The following is a 24,911-nucleotide window of genomic DNA, read 5'->3' on the forward strand; positions in this document are numbered from 1 at the left end:
CAGTAATGTGCCGAAACGTTATGTCCTCTTTTTAAATTTATATCAATAAATTAGCTTTAATACAAAGACCAGTGAGTGCCTGTATCTTTTGATCGAATTTGGATATCTTTTAGCAGTGCACCGTGGAATTTCTATTGACTGGTGAGATTGTGCTGTCCTCCTTTGGGATAGAGAGATAGATAGGATATATAGATAGATAGATAGATAGATAGATAGATATAGTTTTGACAGGTAAAGAAATAAAGCAAGGCTCTATTTCTGTTTATATAGAGTGATAGAAAAAAAAATCTAAAAACATAATTTATGCTTACCTGATAAATTTATTTCTCTTGCGGTGTATCCAGTCCACGGATCATCCATTACTTGTGGGATATTCTCCTTCCCAACAGGAAGTTGCAAGAGGATCACCCACAGCAGAGCTGCTATATAGCTCCTCCCCTAACTGCCATATCCAGTCATTCGACCGAAACTAGCCGAGAAAGGAGAAACAATTAGGTGCAGTGGTGACTGTAGTTTAAAATTTAGATCTGCCTTAAAAGGACAGGGCGGGCCGTGGACTGGATACACCACAAGAGAAATAAATTTATCAGGTAAGCATAAATTATGTTTTCTCTTGTTAGGTGTATCCAGTCCACGGATCATCCATTACTTGTGGGATACCAATACCAAAGCTAAAGTACACGGATGAAGGGAGGGACAAGGCAGGTACTTAAACGGAAGGGACCACTGCCTGTAGAACTTTTCTCCCAAAAATAGCCTCCGAAGAAGCAAAAGTATCAAATTTGTAAAATTTAGAAAAGGTATGAAGCGAAGACCAAGTCGCCGCTTTGCAAATCTGTTCAACAGAAACCTCATTTTTAAAGGCCCAGGTGAAAGCCACAGCTCTAGTAGAATGAGCTGTAATCCTTTCAGGGGGCTGCTGTCCAGCAGTCTCATAGGCTAAGCGTATTACGCTCCGAAGCCAAAAAGAAAGAGGTTGCCGAAGCCTTTTGACCTCTCCTCTGTCCAGAGTAAACAACAAACAGGGAAGATGTTTGACGAAAATCTTTAGTCGCTTGTAAGTAAAACTTTAAAGCACAGACTACGTCCAAATTATGTAAAAGACGTTCCTTCTTTGAAGAAGGATTAGGACACAATGATGGAACAACAATCTCTTGATTGATATTCTTGTTGGAAACTACCTTAGGTAAAAACCCAGGTTTTGTACGCAGAACTACTTTATCTGTATGGAAAATCAGATAAGGAGAATCACATTGTAAAGCTGATAACTCAGAGACTCTACGACCCGAGGAAATAGCCATCAAAAACAGAACTTTCGGGGGGCGGGGCCAACCGCCAAAGAGATCAGTCGCATCTGAACAGAGCTCCAGGATTATGGATTAAAGAAGTGGAAATATCCCTGTATCATAAGCCTACTACTACATCTAAGAGCTCATGAGCACTCGTTTAAGCACGCAGTGAGGAGAACAATCATCTGCAGAGGATATATATACAGCTTTAATCTTGCGACTTTGCTGGGTTGTAAGCGCAGCCATTTTCTCTCCAGGCCCTCCCACAGAAGCATAGGCTGACGGTGGATTCAATGACCTACAATATGTTCCCTCTGTGGATGCCATAGCCATCATTATTCCTTATCTCTATGGGCTAACCTATAAACCCGGTGTTATAACTGACAGCCTGTTGTGACCAGCCTTTATCGCAGTGTGGTCTACAAGATGGACGCCATCAGCATGCTTGGGGAATTAGCTTGCATGCTAGCAAAGCACCACGCTGCCTTTGAGGAGACCTTATGCATTGCTCTCGACACAAGCGATATCTGTGTGCCTCAGCTGTCTACACAGCCGACTCCCGGTACGGAGGGTAGCGCTTTGGAACCCTGGTGTCAGGGTGAGGACGTTTCATACAGTGAGGCTCCATTATCTACAAAGGCGGTAAGAGACTTTCATCTGAGGCCTGATGCCTGTGAAACACGGCTCGGTTCACAGATCCTTTGCGACTGCACGCAGGACTTGCTGACCTCCATATTGATGCCTGTGAGAAGTGCGCTTTTTGAGGGCGCTAATTACTACCTGGTCTGCCGTGATATTAACCCCACAGAACTTGGAACAAAGTCAGTATTAGAAGAAATTTCCCCCCTGCGACAACATCTTTGTCTTATGACTTTTCTGGCACCTAAAGGGAATCCGCTTCCCAAGTCGACTGCAAAGTTATGGAAAGCAGGCATAGGTTAGCAAATAGTATGCCCCACTGCCTACTAACTGTTGATTAATACTCTGGACATACTGCCATATAGATAAGCTTACCTCCAATTTGCTCACACGTTCACATTGTATATAGGTTCTGTTCATTATTGAGCAAAGTTTGTTTCTCCATATTGTTGATCTATTATGTGAAATATCGTATTTAATGAAAATGCTATCAGTTCATATATGTTTTAAATGATTTTTCACTTTGCATATAATGTCTCTTACGCAATGTATTTGGCATACTGAGATATGTATTTTTTTATTGTCACATATGTTTGCTTATCTATTTGTAAGCTAATATACTCACCTATGTAAGCTCACACATCAACCATCTACACATCTCTCCTCACTGTGCTTAAGGATAACATATGCTGAGATCCCTGAGTTGTATGCTGTCTCCATATAAAGTGAGATACTATAGTTCTTGAGATTATAGGGATAGCTTAGTTTAGCTTAGTTTCAGAGAAGTGTTTTAGGACAGTGTTACTCTTATGTGAGACTTAGATTAAGCTAATCCAGCATATGACACATTCGCCTATCTATCTTATATGGCTACTGCTGTTCAGCTTCTATATACTTTGAATACTGAGTCCTGTTTCCCTATAGCATAGGCGTAGCCAGCGGCTGAGGCGGCGCCCTAACATTTATTGTATATAGCATTGTAGCTATTATCTCAAACTCAATTGTCCTACTCCATTTCTTATAATAATACTATTCCTCTGTTGCTAGTATCTAATTTGTATAGAAGAGTGTTGTTTGTTCCCACATTCCTTCAAGCTATGGGGTTCAGCTGGTAACTTAGGAGCAATCTTACATAATTAGTGGCGTTTTATATTATGAGGATCTCATCCTAGTTCCCACACTTCACCTCTGCCTACACCCATAGTTTGTACACCTATGATGTTTCCTATATTTTAATTTAAACGGGCTACTTAAGGCGCTTGTATAGCGCATTCAATGACTAAATACTAAATATATTATATTCGCAGCTACTGTTTGAGGTTTACTTCATCTGCCTATGATACTCCTATATTTTAATAGCCTCATTAGGTATATATTTTATCCATCGTATAAAAGTTCCCACCCCCGCCCCTCCATCTCCATAATGAACCTCCTCTTTTAGGAGGGCTGCTCATGCGGCTTCTCTTGCTTATGCCACAATCCACCTATACCCATATGTCCTACCCTATTATTTGCATAGCAGACCTGTATTCTCATTTTTGCTTTTATTTAACATATCGATTGCTAAACCATTCTAAGTTTATAGGTCTAAAAATTATCACTCACACTGCTGATTCAGAAAAAGAGGTTCCAGTTTCTCCTATAAGACTTGTTATATTGAGAACTTTATCTTCCAGAAGTTGTTAAATTGAAATGTACCATCTATATTTGTTTTATTGATGTGATGTTATGTTTAAGTTGCATTGTTATCGCACAACCTCAATAAAATAATAAATATAAAAAATAAATAAAAAAAAAACAGAACTTTCCAAGATAAAAGTTTGATATCAATGGAATGAAGGGGTTCAAACGGAACTCCTTGAAGAACCTTAAAAACCAAGTTTAAGCTCCATGGAGGAGCAACAGGTTTAAACACAGGCTTAATTCTAACCAAAGCCTGACAAAATGCCTGGACGTCTGGAACCTCTGCCAGACGCTTGTGCAAAAGGATAGACAGAGCAGAAATCTGTCCCTTTAAAGAACTAACTTATAATCCTTTATCCAAACCCTCTTGGAGAAAGGACAATATCCTATGAATCCTAACCTTACTCCATGAGTAATTCTTGGATTCACACCAATGAAGTTATTTGCGCCATATCTTATGGTAGATTTTCCTGGTTACAGGCTTTCGTGCCTGTATTAAGGTATCAATGACTGACTCGGAGAAGCCACGCCTTGATAAAATCAAGCGTTCAATCTCCATGAAGTCAGTCTCAGAGAAATTAGATTTGGATGATTGAAAGGACCTTGTAGTAGAAGGTCTTGTCTCAGAGGCAGAGGCCAAGGTGGAAAGGATGACATGTCCACCAGGTCTGCATACCAGGTCCTGCGTGGCCACGCAGGCACGATCAAGATAACTGATGCTCTCTCCTGTTTGATTTTGGCAATCAGTCGAGGGAGCAGAGGAAACGGTGGAAACACATAAGCCAGGTTGAACCACGGTGCTGCTAGAGCATCTATCAGCGTCGCTTCTGGGTCCCTGGACCTGGATCCGTAGCAAGGAAGCTTGGCGTTCTGGCAAGACGCCATGAGATCCAATTCTGGTGTGCCCCAACGATGAACCAATTGAGCAAACACCTCCGGATGAAGTTCCCACTCCCCCGGATGAAAAGTCTGACGACTTAGAAAATCCGCCTCCCAGTTCTCTACACCTGGGATATGGATCGCTGATAGATGGCAAGAGTGAGTCTCTGCCCAGCGAATTATCTTGGAGACTTCTAACATCGCTAGGGAGCTCCTTGTCCCCCCTTGATGGTTGATGTAAGCCACAGTCGTGATGTTGTCCGACTGAAATCTGATGAACCTCAGGGTTGCTAACTGAGGCCAAGCTAGAAGAGCATTGAATATTGCTCTTAGCTCCAGAATATTTATTGGCAGGAGTTTCTCCTCCTGAGTCCACGATCCCTGAGCCTTCAGGGAATTCCAGACTGCACCCCAACCTAGAAGGCTGGCATCTGTTACAATTGTCCAATCTGGCCTGCGAAAGGTCATACCTTTGGACAGATGGACCCGAGATAGCCACCAGAGAAGAGGATCTCTGGTCTCTTGATCCAGATTTAGCAGAGGGGACAAATCTGTGTAATCCCCAGTGGACTGAGCATGCATAATTGCAGCGGTCTGAGATGTAGGCGCGCAAATGGCACTATGTCCATCGCCGCTACCATTAAGCTGATCCCTTCCATGCACTGAGCCACAGAAGGGCGCGGAATGTAGTGAAGAACACGGCAGGAATTTAGAAGCTTTGATAACCTGGACTCCGTCAGGTAAATTTTCATTTCTACAGAATCTATCAGAGTTCCTAGGAAGGAAACCTTTGTGAGGGGTGACCCTTTCCCTCGTTCACTTTCCACCCATGCGACCTCAGAAATGCCAACACTATGTCCGTATGAGATTTGGCAATTTGGAAGTTTGACGCCTGTATCAGGATGTCGTCTAGATAAGGGGCCACTGCTATGCCCCGTGGTCTTAGGATTGCCAGAAGAGACCCCAGAACCTTTGTAAAAATTCTTGGGGCTGTAGCTAACCCGAAGGGAAGAGCCACAAACTGGTAATGCCTGTCTAGAAAGGCATTGTTACAAACTGCTGTTTGTAACTGGCCCTTTAAATGGAAAATTGCCCTGTTTCCCTGGATTTTGGAGAAGCTTATTTGCCAGCCTCCTTCCACATGACTATGGCCCCTGGAAGATTGTGCCCCTGAAAACATTAACTTTTATTGGGTGTGTATGGCCCTTTAAGAACCGTCTGGGGACATATTGTGACTTTGGTGAACAATGCCCCTTTAAGACTATGTCCCCAGACCTGTGAAATGACTTGTCCCTGGCTTTCTCCCACTTGGTTCAGTTTCATTGTGTGCCATTAAGTGCTATGTGACAGACCCTTCGGTCAGAACTACAGAGATAACTTTGTTCAGCTTCAAGAAGCATTCTAAATACAAGTTTGCTGGGATCAGCTCTAATTAAGTTTAGTGATAAAACTTTCCCATTGTCTAATCAGACTTCTAGTAGTGATAAGGTGGACTGCATTGTTTTATTGTGTGTAAAATGTTATCTGCTGAAGTAATGTTGTGGCCTGTCAAAGGGAGTGTCGCTCTATCTAATATCAAATGTGTGATGGGGGATTTTATGCCTCCCCCTGAGAGTGTCCTGTTTGCATGTAACCTCAATAAAAAGCAGGCTGTGTGCTCCAGCACATCAGACCTATTTTTGACCCTCTAACTTGCAGCTTTGACTCATGTTTGTAGGGGACAGCTTATAATCACTACAGGGATTGCTATGCTCTTCATACTCCCTTAGCTACAGGGATTGCTACAGAAGGAAGAGGTTCACCTACTGGAGCCTGGTCATAGGTCCAGGGCGCAGAGCAGACGGCGAGATACCAGCCCAGCAGCGGTGGTTCATAGAGTCTGCATTACTTATGGTGGCTACGCAGCAGTTATAGAGTGTCCACGGTGCTGCTGCTCCTTTGGTGAGCGCTAGGAGCATCCTTTTCTACGGTCCAACTTCCAGCCAGCCTGGAGGCAACCGTAACATATGGCGGCAGCGGTGGGATTGGCGTCCTAGCGCAAGGAGCAGCACCACAACAGCACTGGTATCGTAGGAGAGTAATTGAGGACAACGCTAGCCACTGCGCAGCGTCCCTACCTACAGCAGCATGGAGCTGACAAGATACTGGTCAGAACCATGTGAAGAGCACCTCAACCGGATCCGTCGCTATGAGGGCGCGGATTTCGTTCCAGAGGTAAAGAGGCGGCTAGTCCGATATGGTCCAGACCCTGCGCAGGAGGTAGTCAGTCGCATCATCCGGGAATTGGATACGGAGAACAAAGCGGCATGAGCCTTTGAGCGCCAACTGTGGAGTTTGAGGGTATGGACACCTGGTCTCTCTCCCCAGCCGCAGCATGTTCCACAGGGAGAGGAGAGCAGCGACCTCCCTCCCCAGCAGCAGTATACTGTGCAGAGGGAAGAGACAACCGGTCTCCTTCCCCAACCCCAACCAGAGATACCAGAGGCAGCAGGCCTCATAGACTGGTCCTGGGAGGACCCCCAGCAGGCAGGTGGAGATGGGACCGCAGTGTCTCTACCGGCCCTACAGGGATGCTGGGCAGGCGGCCCAGATCCCCAGCGACAGACCCAGCTACAGGGAGGGGAGAGCATCGACCTCCCTCCCCAGCCGGAGTGTGCCTTCCAGGGAGAGGAGACAACCGGTCTCTCTCCCCAGCCGCAGCATGTTCCACAGGAAGCGGAGAGCATCGACCTCCCTTCCCAACGGCCGCCGGAGTATCAGGAGGAGGAGGTAAGCCAATCTCCCCCTCCCCAACTAACTCCTAACTTGGGCCCAGGGTTAACAGTGGAGATGTTAACCCCCACTGACCCCCACGTTCCCTTTGCCACCGGGCAGGACTATGCCCCAATTCCCCCAGCAGAAGAGCTGGCATCAGGACAGAGCGCTGCTGGCCTCTGCCCCACAGACCTTGTCCTTGTTACAGAACTGGCCTGCAAACCCCTCACCCCAGCAGAAGCGCTGGCACCAGGGCAGAGTGCCGCTGGCCTCTGCCCGCCAAGTACCATCAGCTATTTGCCCAGCTGCGCCAGGAAGGCCGAGGATGCTACACTTTCATCCTACAACCTGGAACTTACAGGCCAGTACTATGTATTGTGGGGGGGCTACTTTGCTGCTAACGATTATTTGTGGGTGGGTTGCGAGACTAACTTAGGCACTGACCGGTAGAAGGTCAGGTGCCTGGTTAGTCTCCCTCCAAAAGGGGAGATATGTTACAAACTGCTGTTTGTAACTGGCCCTTTAAATGGAAAATTGCCCTGTTTCCCTGGATTTTGGAGAAGCCTATTTGCCAGCCTCCTTCCACATGACTATGGCCCCTGGAAGATTGTGCCCCTGAAAACATTAACTTTTATTGGGTGTGTATGGCCCTTTAAGAACCGTCTGGGGACATATTGTGACTTTGGTGAACAATGCCCCTTTAAGACTATGTCCCCAGACCTGTGAAATGACTTGTCCCTGGCTTTCTCCCACTTGGTTCAGTTTCATTGTGTGCCATTAAGTGCTATGTGACAGACCCTTCGGTCAGAACTACAGAGATAACTTTGTTAAGCTTCAAGAAGCATTCTAAATACAAGTTTGCTGGGATCAGCTCTAATTAAGTTTAGTGATTAAACTTTCCCATTGTCTAATCAGACTTCTAGTAGTGATAAGGTGGACTGCATTGTTTTATTGTGTGTAAAATGTTATCTGCTGAAGTAATGTTGTGGCCTGTCAAAGGGAGTGTCTCTCTATCTAATATCAAATGTGTGATGGGGGATTTTATGCCTCCCCCTGAGAGTGTCCTGTTTGCATGTAACCTCAATAAAAAGCAGGCTGTGTGCTCCAGCACATCAGACCTATTTTTGACCCTCTAACTTGCAGCTTTGACTCATGTTTGTAGGGGACAGCTTATAATCACTACAGAGATTGCTATGCTCTTCATACTCCCTTAGCTACAGGGATTGCTACAGAAGGAAGAGGTTCACCTACTGGAGCCTGGTCATAGGTCCAGGGCGCAGAGCAGACGGCGAGATACCAGCCCAGCAGCGGTGGTTCATAGAGTCTGCATTACTTATGGTGGCTACGCAGCAGTTATAGAGTGTCCACGGTGCTGCTGCTCCTTTGGTGAGCGCTAGGAGCATCCTTTTCTACGGTCCAACATCCAGCCAGCCTGGAGGCATCCCTTAACAGGCATACCTTAGGAACCGATGATGATCTTTGTGAATCGGTATGTGAAGGTAAGCATCCTTCAAATCCACTGTGGTCATGTACTGACCCTCCTGGATCATAGGTAGGATTGTCCGAATAGTTTCCATTTTGAACGATGGAACTCTGAGGAATTTGTTTAAGATCTTTAGATCCAAAATTGGTCTGAAGGTTCCCTCTTTTTTGGGAACCACAAACAGATTTGAATAAAATCCCTGTCCTTGTTCCATCTGTGGAACTGGATGGATCACTCCCATTATTAGGAGGTCTTGCACACAGCGTAAGAATGCCTCTTTCTTTATCTGGTTTACAGATAATCTCGAAAGGTGAAATCTCCCTTGTGGGGTGAAGCTTTGAAGTCCAGAAGATATCCCTGAGATATGATCTCCAACGCCCAGGGATCCTGAATATCTCTTGCCCACGCCTGGGCGAAGAGAGAAAGTCTGCCCCCTACTAGATCCGTTGCCGAAATAGGGGGCCGTTCCTTCATGCTCTCTTAGAGGCATCAGCAGGCTTTCTGGCCTGCTTACCTTTGCTCCAGGCCTGGTTTGATTTCCAGGCCGGCTTGGATTGCGCAAAAGTTCCCTCTTGTTTTGTAGCAGAGGAAGTTGATGCTGCACCTGCCTTGAAGTTTCGAAAGGCACGAAAATTAGACTGTTTCGCCCTTGATTTGGCCCTGTCCTGAGGAAGGGTATGACCCTTACCTCCAGTAATGTCAGCAATAATTTCCCTCAAACTAGGCCCGAATAGGGTCTGCCCCTTGAAGGGAATGTTAAGTAATTTAGACTTTGAAGTCACATCAGCTGACCAAGATTTAAGCCATAGCGCCCTACGCACCTGGATGGCGAATCCAGAATTCTTAGCCGTTAGTTTAGTCAAATGAACAATGGCATCAGAAACAAAAGAATTAGCTAGCTTAAGTGTTCTAAGCTTGTCAAGTATTTCAGTCAATGGAGTAACTGTCTGAAAGGCCTCTTCCAGAGACTCAAACCAGAACGCCGCAGCAGCAGTGACAGGAGCAATGCATGCAAGGGGCTGCAGGATAAAACCTTGTTGAATAAACATTTTCTTAAGGTAACCTTCTAATTTTTTATCCATTGGATCTGAAAAAGCACAACTGTTCTCGACAGGGATAGTGGTACGCTTTGCTAAAGTAGAAACTGCTCCCTCCACCTTAGGGACCGTCTGCCATAAGTCCCGTGTGGTGGCGTCTATTGGAAACATTTTTCTAAAAATAGGAGGGGGGGAAAACGGCACACCGGGTCTGTCCCACTCCTTAGTAATAATTTCTGTAAACCTTTTAGGTATTGGAAAATACGTCTGTACACACCGGCACCGCGTAGTTTTTATCCAGTCTACACAATTTCTCTGGCACTGCAATTGTGTCACAGTCATTCAGAACAGCTAAAACCTCTCCAAGCAACACCCGGAGGTTCTCAAGCTTAAATTTAAAAGTAGACATATCTGAATCAGGTTTCCCCGAGTCAGAGACGTCACCCACAGACTGAAGCTCTTCATCAGCTTCTGCATATTGTGACGCAGTATCAGACATGGGCCTTAAAACATCTGGGCGCTCTGTATTACGTCTAACCCCAGAGCTATCGCGCTTTCCTCTGAATTCAGGCAGTCTGGTTAATACCGCTGACAGGGTATTATCCATGATTGCCGCCATGTCCTGCAAAGTAATCGCTATGGGCGTCTTTGATGTACTTGGCGCCATTTTAGCGTGAGTCCCTTGAGCGGGAGTCAAAGGGTCCGACACGTGGGGAGAGTTAGTCGGCATAACTTCCCCCTGCCTTTAAGAGAAACAAATTTTGCCAAAATTTTAAATAACAGTGAAAAAAGGCAGTTAAACTAACGAAATTTTTACAGTGTATGTAACAAGTTAGCAGAGCATTGCACCCACTTGCAAATGGATGATTAACCCCTTAATACAAAAAACAGATTAACAAAACGAAAAATATGTTTTTTAAACAGTCATAACAACTGCCACAGCTCCTACTTTTGAAGCCTTTTGAGCCCTTCAGATGTCCTATAGCATGCAGGGGACTGCTGAGGGAAGCTGAATGTCACAGTTTGTAATTTTAACTGCACCAACTGTAACTTTTATAATATAACAGTGGAAAGCCTCTAGGAAACTGTTTCTAGGCAAAAATAAAGCCAGCCATGTGGAAAAAACTAGGCCACAATAAGTTTTATCACCAAAGCATATATAAACGCGATTAAACATGCCAGCAAACATTTTATATTGCACATTAATCAGAGTATATACCTCTGATAGCAAGCCTGATACTAGTCGCTATTAAATCACTGAATTTAGGCTTTAACTTACATTAATCCGGTATCAGCAGCATTTTCTAGCAAATTCCATCCCTAGAAAAAGTTAAACTGCACATACCTTATTGCAGGATACCCTGCACGCCATTCTCCCTCTGAAGTTACCTCACTCCTCAGACATATGTGAGAATAGCAGTGGATCTTAGTTACTTCTGCTAAGATCATAGAAAAACGCAGGCAGATTCTTCTTCTAAATGCTGCCTGAGATAAAATAGCACAACTCCGGTACCATTTAAAAACAAACTTTTGAAGAAAAAACTAACTATATTTTACCACTTTCCTCTTACTACCTCCAGCTATGTTGAGAGCTTGCAAGAGAATGACTGGATATGGCAGTTAGGGGAGGAGCTATATAGCAGCTCTGCTGTGGGTGATCCTCTTGCAACTTCCTGTTGGGAAGGAGAATATCCCACAAGTAATGGATGATCCGTGGACTGGATACACCTAACAAGAGAAATTGCTATTTTGGGCATGTTTTTCTCTGAGAGTCCCTGTAGTGAAAGGATTAACAAAAAGACTTGCCTTAGACATTCAAGTAAAAATTAAACTTTAATGATTCAGATAGGGCATGCAATTTAAAAAAAAATAATTCCAATTTACTTTGTTGAAAGCTAAACCTAGGTAGGCTAATTTCTAAGCCATTGAAGGCCACCTCTTTGCTCAGTGCATTTTGACAGTTTTCCAAAGCTAGACAGTGCTAGTTTATGTGTGCCATATAGATAACATTGTATTCACTCCCATGGAGTTATTTATGAGTCAGCACTGATTGGCAAAAATGCAAGTCTGTCAAAAGAACTGGAATAAGGGGCGGTCTGCAGAGGCTTAGATACAAGGTAATTGCAGAGGTAAAAAGTATATTGAAAGGGATAGTAAACACCAAAAATTTTAGTTTTTAAAAAGATAGATAACCCCTTTATTTACCATTCCCGATAACCAACTCTGTTATAGAAATATACCTTTTACCTCTGTAATTACCTTGTATCTAAGCTTCTGCAGACTGCCTCCTTATCTCAGATCTTTTGACAGACTTGCATTTCAGGCAATTAGTGCTGACTCTTAACTCCACGTGTGTGAGCGCAATGTTATTTATATTAAACACGTGAACACTAATGCACTCTAGCTGTGAAAAACTGTCAAATGCATTCAGACAAGATGCGGCCTTCAAGGTGTTACGGTACCAACAGGATACCAAGGGTTAATACCAGGGAACAATGTCCTGCATACAGAATCAGCACTTCACAACCTCGATCAGTTTCCCTGCAAACATGAGACCAAGCTCCACATTTCAGGTTTAAAAAAGAATATATTTATTAAAGGCTGAATGCCTAGTATTTATACAGGTTTTGACCCCAGATGGGGGGGGGGGTTGAATATAACCCTGGCTTCAGGTTACAGAGGGCATTGGTTAAACAGTAAAGCAAACATATGAACAATGCATCAAACCTCTAAGAATTGTCTATTCACAGGTAAAATAGATTAACATATTAAGTACTCAGACAATCTGATGTTGGGCAGTCTAGTTAACATAATCACACAAAACCCAATCAGTTTACCTAGACAGACTCCTGAGACACAATCAGATCTTAAACATACATAGAATACATCTTATTGCAGAATATAGGAACAGTTCTTATTAGCTATAAAGTCTTTTATGCCCACTTGGCTTATAGAGTCACAATTGCTCCCACAAGGGGCACTCACACCCTGTACCCATCCTGTATTTATGGATACAGGGTGACATAGACATAAGACAGAGTTATGAAAGTACATGGGGTGTCCAGCATATAAAATTCCATATTTCCATGCAGTCTCTGGGTATCCTTAAGCCCATGTACCTCCAGCCCAAAGAATGTTCCATAACAGGCCCTCCAATGTACAGTGGCGAGATTGGAAAAGGGGAGAGATGTGACAAAACCAAACAGACTAACAGGGTATCTGACCTCCTGCCGGTCAGTGCCCTGGTTAGTCCAGCAACCCACCCATAAAACACAATTAGTAGTACAGCCCACCCACAATAAATGGTTACTACACCCGAGTACGGGGAAAACTTGTCCATGTCCAGGTGCCTCACCACAGCTGTGTGGGGGACTGGTACGCTGAATTGGTGGGTTGCGAGGTGGGCAGAGACCAGCTGTACTCTGCCCGGGTGCCAGCACTACCATGGAAGTAGCCTGGTGGGAGCCTGGTTGCTGGAGGGGGAGACCGACTGTCTCCCCTTTGGATACATAGCTGTGCTGCTGGAGGGGGAGACCAATCGTCTCCCCTTTGGCTAAACAGCCGTGTTGCTGGGGGACAGGACCAACTGTCCCTACCCCTTGTAACGCAGCCTGCCGCTGGGGAATGGAGTCTGGGCTCCCAATTCCCTGTATATTCCTCTGCTGCTGGGGGACAGGACCATCAAACTCCTCTCCCTCTGGTTTGTCATGCTCAGCTGTCCAGGGTATATACTGTGCCATATACCACCAGAGCGCCTGGTAGGCATGTCAGTTTGCTGGGACAATCCATCTGTATTCCCGTTATGAGAGAGAATTCCTGTCCATACAAACAAGGGTTCAAATTCCTCAGTGCCCAGACCAGGGCCAAACAGTCCTTCAAAATCCCATCAGCTTCTTTACGAGTTTTCTGTACCTGCTCTTTATAGGTATCCACAATCCCTTCATACTGACATAGGGTGCCCTTGAGTTGCTGCACCTCACTATGAGCCAGCGTCAGCTTCTCCTCAAGTGTCGCTAAGTTTGTCTTTAAGGTTTCATGTCCCACTCTCAAGCTGGTGTTTTCTGCAGTCTGTCGGTGCAGCTTGTCTAGCAGAGATTCACGTTCTAAACGTGCTTTTTCCTCTGCGCTCCTCTTCTCCTTCATCAGCGCATTGTAACGGGACCTCCACATATCAATAGCGGATAGAGATTTACTGAGCTCAGCGTCCTGGGGCTTAGCAGCAGGTGGGTCAGTCTCTGCTGCACGGATCTGGGCACGGGTAGTCACAGAGTTAACATCAGCGGGACCCATAGGAGCGTAGGCAGAAACAAGGGGGGCCCAAGTCATTTCCAAGAAGAACATCAGCAGGTAAGTCCTTCTTGACCCCCACATTCACAGGTCTAGCGCCCACTCCCCAATCCAAAATGTACCCTGGCAACAGGTAGGCTGAACACATCGCCCCCTGCTACCCTCAAAGCCACAGTGTCTCCAGTGTACTGTTTCTCAGACACCAAGTTCTTTTGAAGCAAGGTCATGGTAGCACCAGTATCCCGTAGACCACTGACCTTCTTCCCATTCACTTTAACCAGTTGCCGGTTATTCCGGTGGGCAGCTTGCACAAGGTCTGCCTCATGTAGGATGCTCCAGCATTCTTGCGCCTCTACGTAGCGGGCTGAGGATTACGTGGGATTCCGCCGGCGGGTCTTCTCCAGGACTGCGCTTGGTTCGCTGCGTTTAGGGGACACTCTGGTCTTTTGTGCCCTAGTTGCTTACATCTAAAGCACCGAATAGGTTGTGAGTAGCACCGCAAATTGAACAGGGCTCTCTGAGGGTAGTTCGTGGCCGGAGGCCGTGTGGTATAGCGGTGCGCCAGGGTTTGGTAACTGGCAGCTGCTGGGGTGACTGGGGGTCTGTACTCCACTCTAGCAGGGGGCTTAGTGGTAGCAGTGTCCAGTTTGCGGGCATCCGTATACTCATCTGCCAAGCGAGCCGCTTCCTGCAGGGTGGAGGGTTTACGGTCCCGAACCCACTCTCGAACTCCTGCGGGTAACTTGTCGAAGCAATGTTCCAACAGGAATAGCTGCAGCACCTCTTCCCCAGATATGGCTTGGCACCCCGCTATCCAGTGAGCTGCTGTGCGGTGCACCTTACATGCCCACTCAAGGTAGGAATCTCCAGCTAATTTAACAGTGTCTCTGAACCGCCTCCGGTATGCCTCCGGTGTTACCGCATACCTGGAGAGCAGAGCCTCTTTTACAGTATTATAATCCCTGACTTCCTCATCTGGAATGGCCCGAAAAGCCTCTCTGGCCCGGCCAGATAATTTTCCAGATAATATCGTGACCCAGTCCTCTGCGGGTACCTTGTGTAGTGCACATTGCCTCTCAAAATCCGCAAGGTACCCATCAATCTCTCCTTCTGTTTCCAGGAAGTTTTTAAAAGCTGCAAAATTTACTTTTCTCTTTTCCATCTTAGTCAGTATTGTAATAATCCCCCTCTTCCTGAGGTTACTGGCTTGTGTAGTTGCTCTTCTGGGCGATAAGGTTCATTCCGTCGCTTGCCACCAATTGTTACGGTACCAACAGGATACCAAGGGTTAATACCAGGGAACAATGTCCTGCATACAGAATCAGCACTTCACAACCTCGATCAGTTTCCCTGCAAACATGAGACCAAGCTCCACATTTCAGGTTTAAAAAAAGAATATATTTATTAAAGGCTGAATGCCTAGTATTTATACAGGTTTTGACCCCAGATGGGGGGGGGGTTGAATATATTCAGGTTACAGAGGGCATTGGTTAAACAGTAAAGCAAACATATGAACAATGCATCAAACCTCTAAGAATTGTCTATTCACAGGTAAAACAGATTAACATATTAAGTACTCAGACAATCTGATGTTGGGCAGTCTAGTTAACATAATCACACAAAACCCAATCAGTTTACCTAGACAGACTCCTGAGACACAATCAGATCTTAAACATACATAGAATACATCTTATTATAGAATATAGGAACAGTTCTTATTAACTATAAAGTTTTTTATGCCCACTTGGCTTATAGAGTCACAATTGCTCCCACAAGGGGCACTCACACCCTGTACCCATCCTGTATTTATGGATACAGGGTGACATAGACATAAGACAGAGTTATGAAAGTACATGGGGTGTCCAGCATATAAAATTACATATTTCCATGCAGTCTCTGGGTATCCTTAAGCCCATGTACCTCCAGCCCAAAGAATGTTCCATAACAGGCCCTCCAATGTACAGTGGCGAGATTGGTTTTGTCACACAAGGGTTTAGAAATTAGCATATGAGCCTACTTAGGTTTAGCTTTTAACTAAGAATATCAATAGATCAAAGTAAATTAGAAAGTTGTTTAAAATGACTAGCCCTATCTGAATCATGAAAATTTAATTTGGACTTTACTATCCCTTTAATATAACTGTGAATTATCTATCTTTTTAAACAATAAAAAAAATCTGGAGTAAACTGTTCCTTAAAACATGACCCTCAATGTCTTTCAGCTTTTCTAACTCAGTTGTTTTATAGTTAAAAGGGATATTAAAGTAATTTTAATATTGCCTTAGACTATTATTAGGCATATTACCTAAATTTATAAAGTGAGTGTACTAGTTCCATCCACCTTATTTTGATATACACAAGTGCTTACCTATGCAATATGTGAACATTTACTTTTGTGATTCTTTCTATGCACTTGATATGATATTTATATTCTCTAAAAAAAATCAATACAATGGTTTAACCACTTTAATGCACATGATGACCTGTAGGCGCATGGTGAGCCCTTTTTGTCATGCAAGAGGATTGCCAATCAAATGCTGTTTTCGGCCGGTCCTCCGCACTACAGGCCAGGGCTTGTTGGTGGTAGTGTGCTGTACACCCAGGCTTCATGGGAGTGCTGGTGATGTCATTGCGTATGCACATGGTGAAGTCACAAAGGGAGCAGAACGAAGAAGTATTTGAAAGAAAAAAAGAAAAAGAAAAAAAAATCGCCTGTTTTTTCAAATAGTGGAACAGTACTAAAAAGCAGATGTTTGAAAAATGAAGTAAAAAAACTAATGGGGATCTGCTTGGGGATGTTACATTATATGGCATTTTACAGATTTTTAATAAAAACAAAATATCTTGCAATTGATGTATATAAAAGGGAAATTATAGATAGCAGAAATAACAGAAATATTAAAGTGATGTTACACTCAGTTTTTGCAAACCCTATTTAAGTTATTTATTTAACCTATTGTATATGTAGTTAAATTCCCATCTAAGCAATACTATTTAAACATAGTTACAGTACACAATTTAACATTTTGCAATGAAGCAAGTCACATTCTGCCCTCTGAGGCGGCACAATCTCCAATGTTCAGCAGCATCCAATCAGTTGTTCGACAGGCTTACTTCTATGGCAGCGGGACGCGCATGCTCAATATAGCGCACATCTTCCACCATGCTCTTCCAATCAACTTTGGGACGTTAAAGTCTCTAAAAATGCACATTACCAGATTTACACATTAATTTACCTCTAGCAATGCCAGAAAATTAAAGAACCAAACAAGCAGTAGTATTCTTCTGTTCATAGGTTTCCTCCGCCTTTACTACACACTACTCTATTATTCAAGAACGTATAATTGAATAAATATCTGCTCTTTCAGAATGACACTACAACCTACTGGTCCATATCTATCCTTTAGTTCAGGGATGACCAACTGGTGGCCCTAAGGCCTCATGCGGCCCCCTGCACTAGTCTGTGTGGCTCCTGGAACAAAGCAGATCTAAGAGTGTGTGTTAGTTTTTGTGACCCTTGGAGAAATCAAAACTAACAAATGTATGCTTCAGGGTGGCCAAAACTTAAAAGAGCCATCAGGAGGGGAGAGCAGCAAATAGAGGTAACCTCTATTTGCTGTTCTCCTCTCCTGATGGCTCTTTTAACCTTAACTTATATCCCCTGTGCCATGTCAACATTTTAAGGAAGTATTATTTTTTGGTTGTTTAATAGTCAAATTTATATAAGGCCTTTAAGGCTTCAAAAATATATGACGTGCTAGGAAGTTAACTGTTAATAAGGATGTATTTACATTCTAATAAATGTATGAATTATACAATGCATAGATAGAAATTATATGCATATATTATGTAATAAGCAAGGATAAAAAAAATCATCACTCTCTACAACTAAAGATATAACAAGGATTGAGAGGAAAGTCTTAATTTTTACCATATTTAGAAATAAATTAGTGGCTACCTTGAATGTACTAAGTTATTTGAGAACATAATTAAAAAATTATTTTCTTGAATTTGTCCAGATAAATAAAAAGTGAGAAAATCCATGAAAGAAAACAAAAAAAAAAAAAAAAAGTGGGCTTGGGTTCCTCTTTCTGTTCTGTAACTGATTTTCAATGAATGATGATAGTCAGTAATTTTGATACATATGAAAGCATTAGCCCACAGAAGAAAACATAACTGCATAAAACTAAAAAAGGAAAACTGGTTTACTGGGCACACTGACTTCTCTCTTCTTTGGGATACCACAATGCTCATACATAAAATGGCATTGCATTCTGTTGAATGAAGATAGGCCATAACAAAGTGACAATATCAATATAGAACCCAACATTGAACGAACAACAAAGGAGCAAAAGATTCAAGCTCTTGGTTTTATTACATTTGTCAAAAATAATAATGGCTATTGCAAAATTTAGATATAGATACTGTATATATTTCAAATTATAAAAAAAAGTCATTAATACAGCATTATATATATATATATATATATATATATATATAAAAAACGTAAAAAGATTGTAATTAAAAGGATAATAAAGTCAAAATTAAACTGGGATAGTGTGCAATTTTAAACAACTTTCCAATTTACTTTTATTATCACATTTGCTTTGTTCTCTTGTTCAACATTGTTGAAGAGTAAATCTGGGTAGGCTGATAACATGTACACAATCTTAAGCATGCCTTGGATTTTATCTTTAACAAAGGATTTCAAGAGAATGGAGAAAATCAGTTAATTGCAAAATTGCATGCTCTATCTGAATCACAAAAGAAAAATTTGGGTTCAGTGTCCCTTTAAAGTGAAAGTTTTTGAAATGCAATGATTTACCAGTGCAGCAAATAAAGGGGACTTCCAGTCATGAAGTATAAAATACTTCATGCTGAAAGTTCCTTTATTAGTCTGCAGTGTTCGCTGCGCTGAGCGCCTCAGTCCACCCACAGCCGAACGCTATTTTTTCAATGAGGTGATGTTTATACTTCTTAGCCAATAGCCATGCAGACCAAATGACATTATGCCAGATAGCTAGCACACTATTGGCTAAGTTCACGTCAGTGATAAGATAGAGTTCCGCCGTGGGCTGCCGGAGGCAGGTTTTGAATAATATTTGACATTTGCTTCTGTGAAAATGATTCATGAAGAAAACAGAAAAAGTATATATTAACTACAAACAGACAGTGTAAGAGAAGGGCCACAGTAGAGCTATATGAGATACTGTGAATAAACGGGGGTTTACAGCACCCAGAAGAGTAATCTCTGTATCAAAAAAGTTTGGTCTGAGATCCCTCAAGGAACCAGACTGACAGGTGCACACAGATTCAGACGATGCAACAGTTTATTTACAACGAACAGTCATCACTGATTAAGCATCATTGCACTTGACTAAACTAGTAAGCATAAATCTACCACTGCAGTGGAAAATACCTACTCAATACTTTTAGCAGTATACTATACATAAAGTAGCAACATCAAATAGTTAACTTGGTTAGGTTATATATGCAGCCACTAATAGTAATATGTTACATGTATCAATATCACAGTTACTTTATATACAACCTGATCCTTAAAATGATAACAGTCCTCCTTGAGAAAGATGGCTATCACGCCAAAGAGAACACAAAGTCCTTTTTCAAGCAAAGCCTGGACATAGGATAAAGATAATTCCAGAATTGATTAGGGTATCTGCAGATTTATTTCAGTTCCCATCCAAAGGAAGCATCAGGATTTGGCTAGCTACAATAACGAGGTAAGAACATCCTCTTGAGCTAGCACACAGTAGTTGCAAAACCAAGTTTGTTGCTAATTTTTGACAAACAAAGCATGTGCAGCTTAACAGAAGATTGCAGTAGAAAAGGGCCGGGTATTCACATTCAGGTACTTGTATACGGTCAACCCAGCACTTTCAACATCTGTTTAGGGATACTGTCACCTGCATTTCAGTCATCCGGACCTTTAAAGAACCGCTTAAGCTGTTGCTTTTCAAAACGTCTGCAAACTGGGTAATTTCACTTTGGCATAGATCGGGACATCCATCTCTGACATCTTTAACCGTCACACCTCCTCCACTTCGAGTCACTTTGCTCCCAAGGACCTTGACTGTGGCGGATAGAGTGTTGTTGCCTTTACTATACTACATACCTCCGGACTTTAGCAATTTGTTAGTTTGTGTCTGTCGTCAATGCGTGTTTCGCCCCACAATGCTGAGCAAAAGCAAGGACCTCATCAGGACTAACAAAACACCTGTGTCTCAAGGCTTTTATTGGATCATAACCAAAGAGAGGGGTGCGGTTACTGCAAAGCTTTTCTTTATATTCATTGGTTATCATAGCCAAGCCTCTCATATTAGCAAAATATAGTCTTGAGAATAACAACATAATGTACTGCATTTATAAACTTATTGCATCAGTCAGAGCCTGCGTGCATCGTTCTGTAAATATGGCCTGTTTATTAGAACACTAGTTTGGGCTGAATTTCAAAATACACTAATATAAAGATTTATATGTAACCTTTTAAAGCCGTTATGCCGTTCTATTCCATCATAATTACACTGGGCTTTAAAGCCGTTATGATGGAATAGAACGCCATAGCTAACGGCTGTCCTGAAGCCTTCGGTGCTTTCAGGATTTGATCGCAGTCTGGAGGGCATTCCTAGGGTTGTAGGAACGCCCCCCAGATGTGATCCAATAATTGAAATCTCGCGATCGTGTGCACGAACGCGTGGTTTCAATTTGTCTACATCAGAACAGTTGTTCCGATGTAGGCACTTTAGCCCTGACACGAAAGGGTTAAATCTTAAAGGGGTATTCTAATGAAAACTTTTTTTGGGGTGAATTAGACTTAGATTGAAAAAACAGGAATTGCAAATACTTCTTACACTATATATATATATATATATATATATATATATATATATATATATATATAAATAAATAAATAAATAAAAACATACATATACGCACACAGGGCTCAAAATTTCCACTAGCCATTGGCGAGTGGAAACTTACCAGTGGCAAGTAAAAGTTAATAAGTGAATGTCTACAAAAATCATATATCCGTGAAAGGGCAAGGATATGTTATTCCTCTATGGCAATAGGGACCCCTACTAGTGCTTAGACTGTTACTTCTGAAAGGGTTAACAGAGGCAGAGAGAGATTGGAGAGGAAAAGTGAAAGTGGAGACAAAGATAGCATTAAGAAAGTGTGGAGCAAGAGGTGAGAGAAAGAGAGTGTAAAGAGAAGATATGGGGGTCTATTTATGAAGCAGCGGATGCTGCTTCTCACCATCTGTGCTTCAGTTCCGACTGAAGCGAAAGTTAAGAAGCAGCGGTCCTAAAACCGCTGCTCCTTAACTCGTCCACCACCTCCGAGGTGGCAGACAGCAATCAGCCCGATTGAATACAATCGGGTTGATTGACACCCCCTGCTAGCCGCCAATCTTCAGGGGGCGTATGCTGTCTGCATTTATCAATGTGCGGTGAACATGATTCGCTATAGCGGATCATGTCTGGCCGCACCTACATAAATAGACCCCATGACCTGAGAGAGAAGGAAGGGGGTAAAAAGAGGGATTAAAGCGAGGAGGAAGTGGAGAAAGATAGATGAGAGATGATAATTGTAAAAAAAAAACATTTCTGGGTCTGCTATGACCTCACATTAATGTTAAGGCTATCTGCTTTCTCTCAGTTCAACAATTTCCTTTTTCTGTCCAACTGTTGTCTTCCTCAGAACATCTAGTTGATGTTTCCAACTGCTGGGCACTTATTTTTGTTAATTTATTTCTGTTTGTAGCATTATTTAAAGTATAAAACAAAAACAATATTAAAAAATTACTGTACAATAAGGTGTTCCACATTGGCTAAACATATGCAAAGGGGGGGGCAAGATCAAAAGTGACGAGTAACATTTTGGGCTGGCTATATACATACACACATACATATGCTCATATACAGTACTAAATAAGAGATTCATAAAGAAAACTAATATATATGTACACACGTGCTCATATACTAAATTGGGTGGTAAAATGCAAATATATGGGAAAGTGTGACATCAGTTGTTTTGACTATGAACGTGCTTGCTATAGAGACACACTGATCTATTTTCTTCACGCTTTTCACATTGTTTTAACCACTGCAAAGAAAGATCATGTAAAAGCGTTAGGAACCATCTATAAAAAACATTTTTTTCTAAACTGAGCTGCTTACAACTGACTTAACAAAAACATACGTAACTGGGTAAAACTGCCACAGCAAACATATAATTATATATGGCTATCCTTACCCAAATTTAAATTAAAAAAACAAACAAAAAAACACAAAAAATGCATTCACGGAGACAGTGTATATGTTGCAAACCATATAAATAGCACTATAGAATCTAAAAAACTATTTAGCCTGTCTTATTCATAATAAAGCACACCACCTATTATTGTGTCTGAACAAAAACATAATTTGTTATTACTTATACAAAATAATTTGTATTCATATTATTTAGTTAAGGCAACTCATTTCGTTTTGACATGCATTTACAAGCAGAAAACACATTTAGTTATGGGAATGGAGCTAGACTTGAAACAAAAATGCATCCCTCAATTAAACATGATCACTTTTAGTAGGGAATTATTTCCATTAAAAGATAGCATCTGTCTATACCTACCTGTAACCCGGTGAGACTGAATAAGGTATTGCGAAAATCCTTTTCCGTTCCCTCCCTCATCTTTTCATATACAGCGCATAGCAAAACAGAAAAACCAAGAGGGGTTGCAATATAAGGGGGGGGGGCGGTTTATGGGGGTGAGGGTGACAACGCATCTAGCTCTATAGTAACACACAGCATAGAGGAATCTAAGGTGATTGTAATACAATGATGTATTCTTATCATTGCACAGAGGATGGCTCTGTGCACGCTCAAATTATTATTAAACGCCACCACTTCAAGCGAATATCACAGCCATACCAGATTATCTCAACCGTTAAGTTTTTCTGCATTTATTTAGGTCTATCTTTTCCTACAACGTAAGAATCCAAATAATATGGATTAACTTGAATCTCCCTAGCAAATCTGTATAACATTGTAATGCTAAAATAAAATGTGATGCATCTATACACAATTACAAGAAACAAAGAACAATACAAGAAACGATAGATGACATATGAATCAAAATAAATGTAATAATAAATTGGGAATATAAAAGCATGGTAATACATAGATTTTGATAAATACCTTTGATACCTCAAGTCCCATCAAAGGTTCAGCCACCTGCGGCGGGATCTGGTCCCTGCCCTATAACGAAGACAACCCATTGCCGAGAAAGCAGCCACTGAGCAAGGTTCAAAATGTAAACAATTATGCAAAACGATATCCGTTTGAAGAAATGGTACAATGATATTATATAGCCATTTCCATTTACTGTTCTGCGTTTTCGTCTAATTTTGGCCTTTTAAAATCCTGCCGTACACAAGCTCAACTTCAAGAAATTAAAATCTCCGACACATTGGATGATTACTGCAGTCACTGCAAATGCCTTTTCTGACTAGCGTCCTAAACCTTTTGTAGCCCATAATCTGTCCATCTTCTTTATATTTTTGCTTACTCCCAAAACTCCATATTTTTCTTGTGCAAATATGTACTTTACTGATAGTATTTGTAGATTCGATGAATAATATATCCACAATGGTAAATCCAACGCGTTGTGCCCTCTCTAGCACTGATATGCTGTGCTTTAGGCTGCTCTCCTTGGCTGGATACAAAACGAATCATCCAAGTGACAAGGGTTGGGATGTGCTTGTGAAACTGCAGGCAGCCACTGTCTCTGTATATGACAAGAAAAAGCCCTTCGCGCATCTGAACGCACAACCCCTTAAAATAAAAATAGACTATATGTTCAGTGGCACGCAACCCCACCGCAGTAGATAAGAGATTGGAGCAAAATCATATAAAATGCAACGGTGACACGGAAATAAAGCAACCTGCAATCCTCAAACGAGCAGAAACCTGCAGCAGGGTTGCAGCTGCTTGGGAAAAAGGCAGAATGAGCAGAATGTGGAGAAAGAGAGGGAGGGGGAGGATGAAACCCTGGATATGGATTTGCTTTTTTTTTTCTCCAGATCTACGGACACAAGCTCCACCTAGCATATTGTAGTGTAAGCTGCAGGCTCAGCAACTCTTACCAAATGGTTCCAATTGTTCATTAGAACCCAGATTTATAAGACGTTTTTACCTGATCCTGGTTTTCTCTAGTCCCAGATGTATGAATCATGGTTTATATTTTTTTCTAAAACTAAACAGATTATTAACACAAATATGAAGCAGGATTGGTTGAATGGAAAATTAGATGTATATAATATTGTCTGCTTATTTTAATTAGTAATGCAATAATTAAAGGGACACTGAACCCAATTTTTTTCTTTCCTGATTCAGATAGAGCATGACATTTTAAGCAACTTGCTGATTGGTGGGTAAATTCATCCACCAATAAAAAAATGCTGTCCAGTGTTCTGACCCAAAACAAAAGCTTAGATGCTGTCTTTTTCAAATAAAGATAGCAAGAGAACGAATACAAATTGTGATACTAGGAGTAAATTAGTAAGTTGCTTAAAATTGCATGCTCTATCTGAATCATGAAAGAAAAAATTTGGGTTCCGTGCCCCTTTAATTTAAACAGGTAGAGTTCTCAGATGATTGGAATTGGGGTTTTTTTTCTTCTAGAAAGTGGATTAAAGTGGAAAAGGGGAGTGGATAGGTATTGAAGTATTTTGTGGGGCAACATTTGAGTCATTAAAAAAATAGTATATTCTTGCGCTTGTCAAGAAATTGGAGCTGAAGTTTATAATTAATTATAATTACTGAAATGTCTTTATTTTATGCT

At 42.0% G+C, this 24,911-nt stretch overlaps 1 protein-coding gene across 1 annotated transcript in view; it reads right to left on the reverse strand.

The window, feature by feature from the left end:
* Positions 1–24,030, reverse strand: part of ADGRL3 (adhesion G protein-coupled receptor L3) — a 1,741,359-nt gene extending 1,717,329 nt beyond the window's left edge. The window contains exon 1 of the mRNA XM_053703187.1: positions 23,267–24,030. The gene's annotated coding sequence lies outside the window, so the exon portion shown is untranslated. The remainder of the gene's footprint in view (positions 1–23,266) is intronic.
* Positions 24,031–24,911: the final 881 nt, after the last annotated feature.

Source organism: Bombina bombina, chromosome 2 (assembly GCF_027579735.1).
Source record: "Bombina bombina isolate aBomBom1 chromosome 2, aBomBom1.pri, whole genome shotgun sequence".
NCBI lineage: Eukaryota > Metazoa > Chordata > Amphibia > Anura > Bombinatoridae > Bombina > Bombina bombina.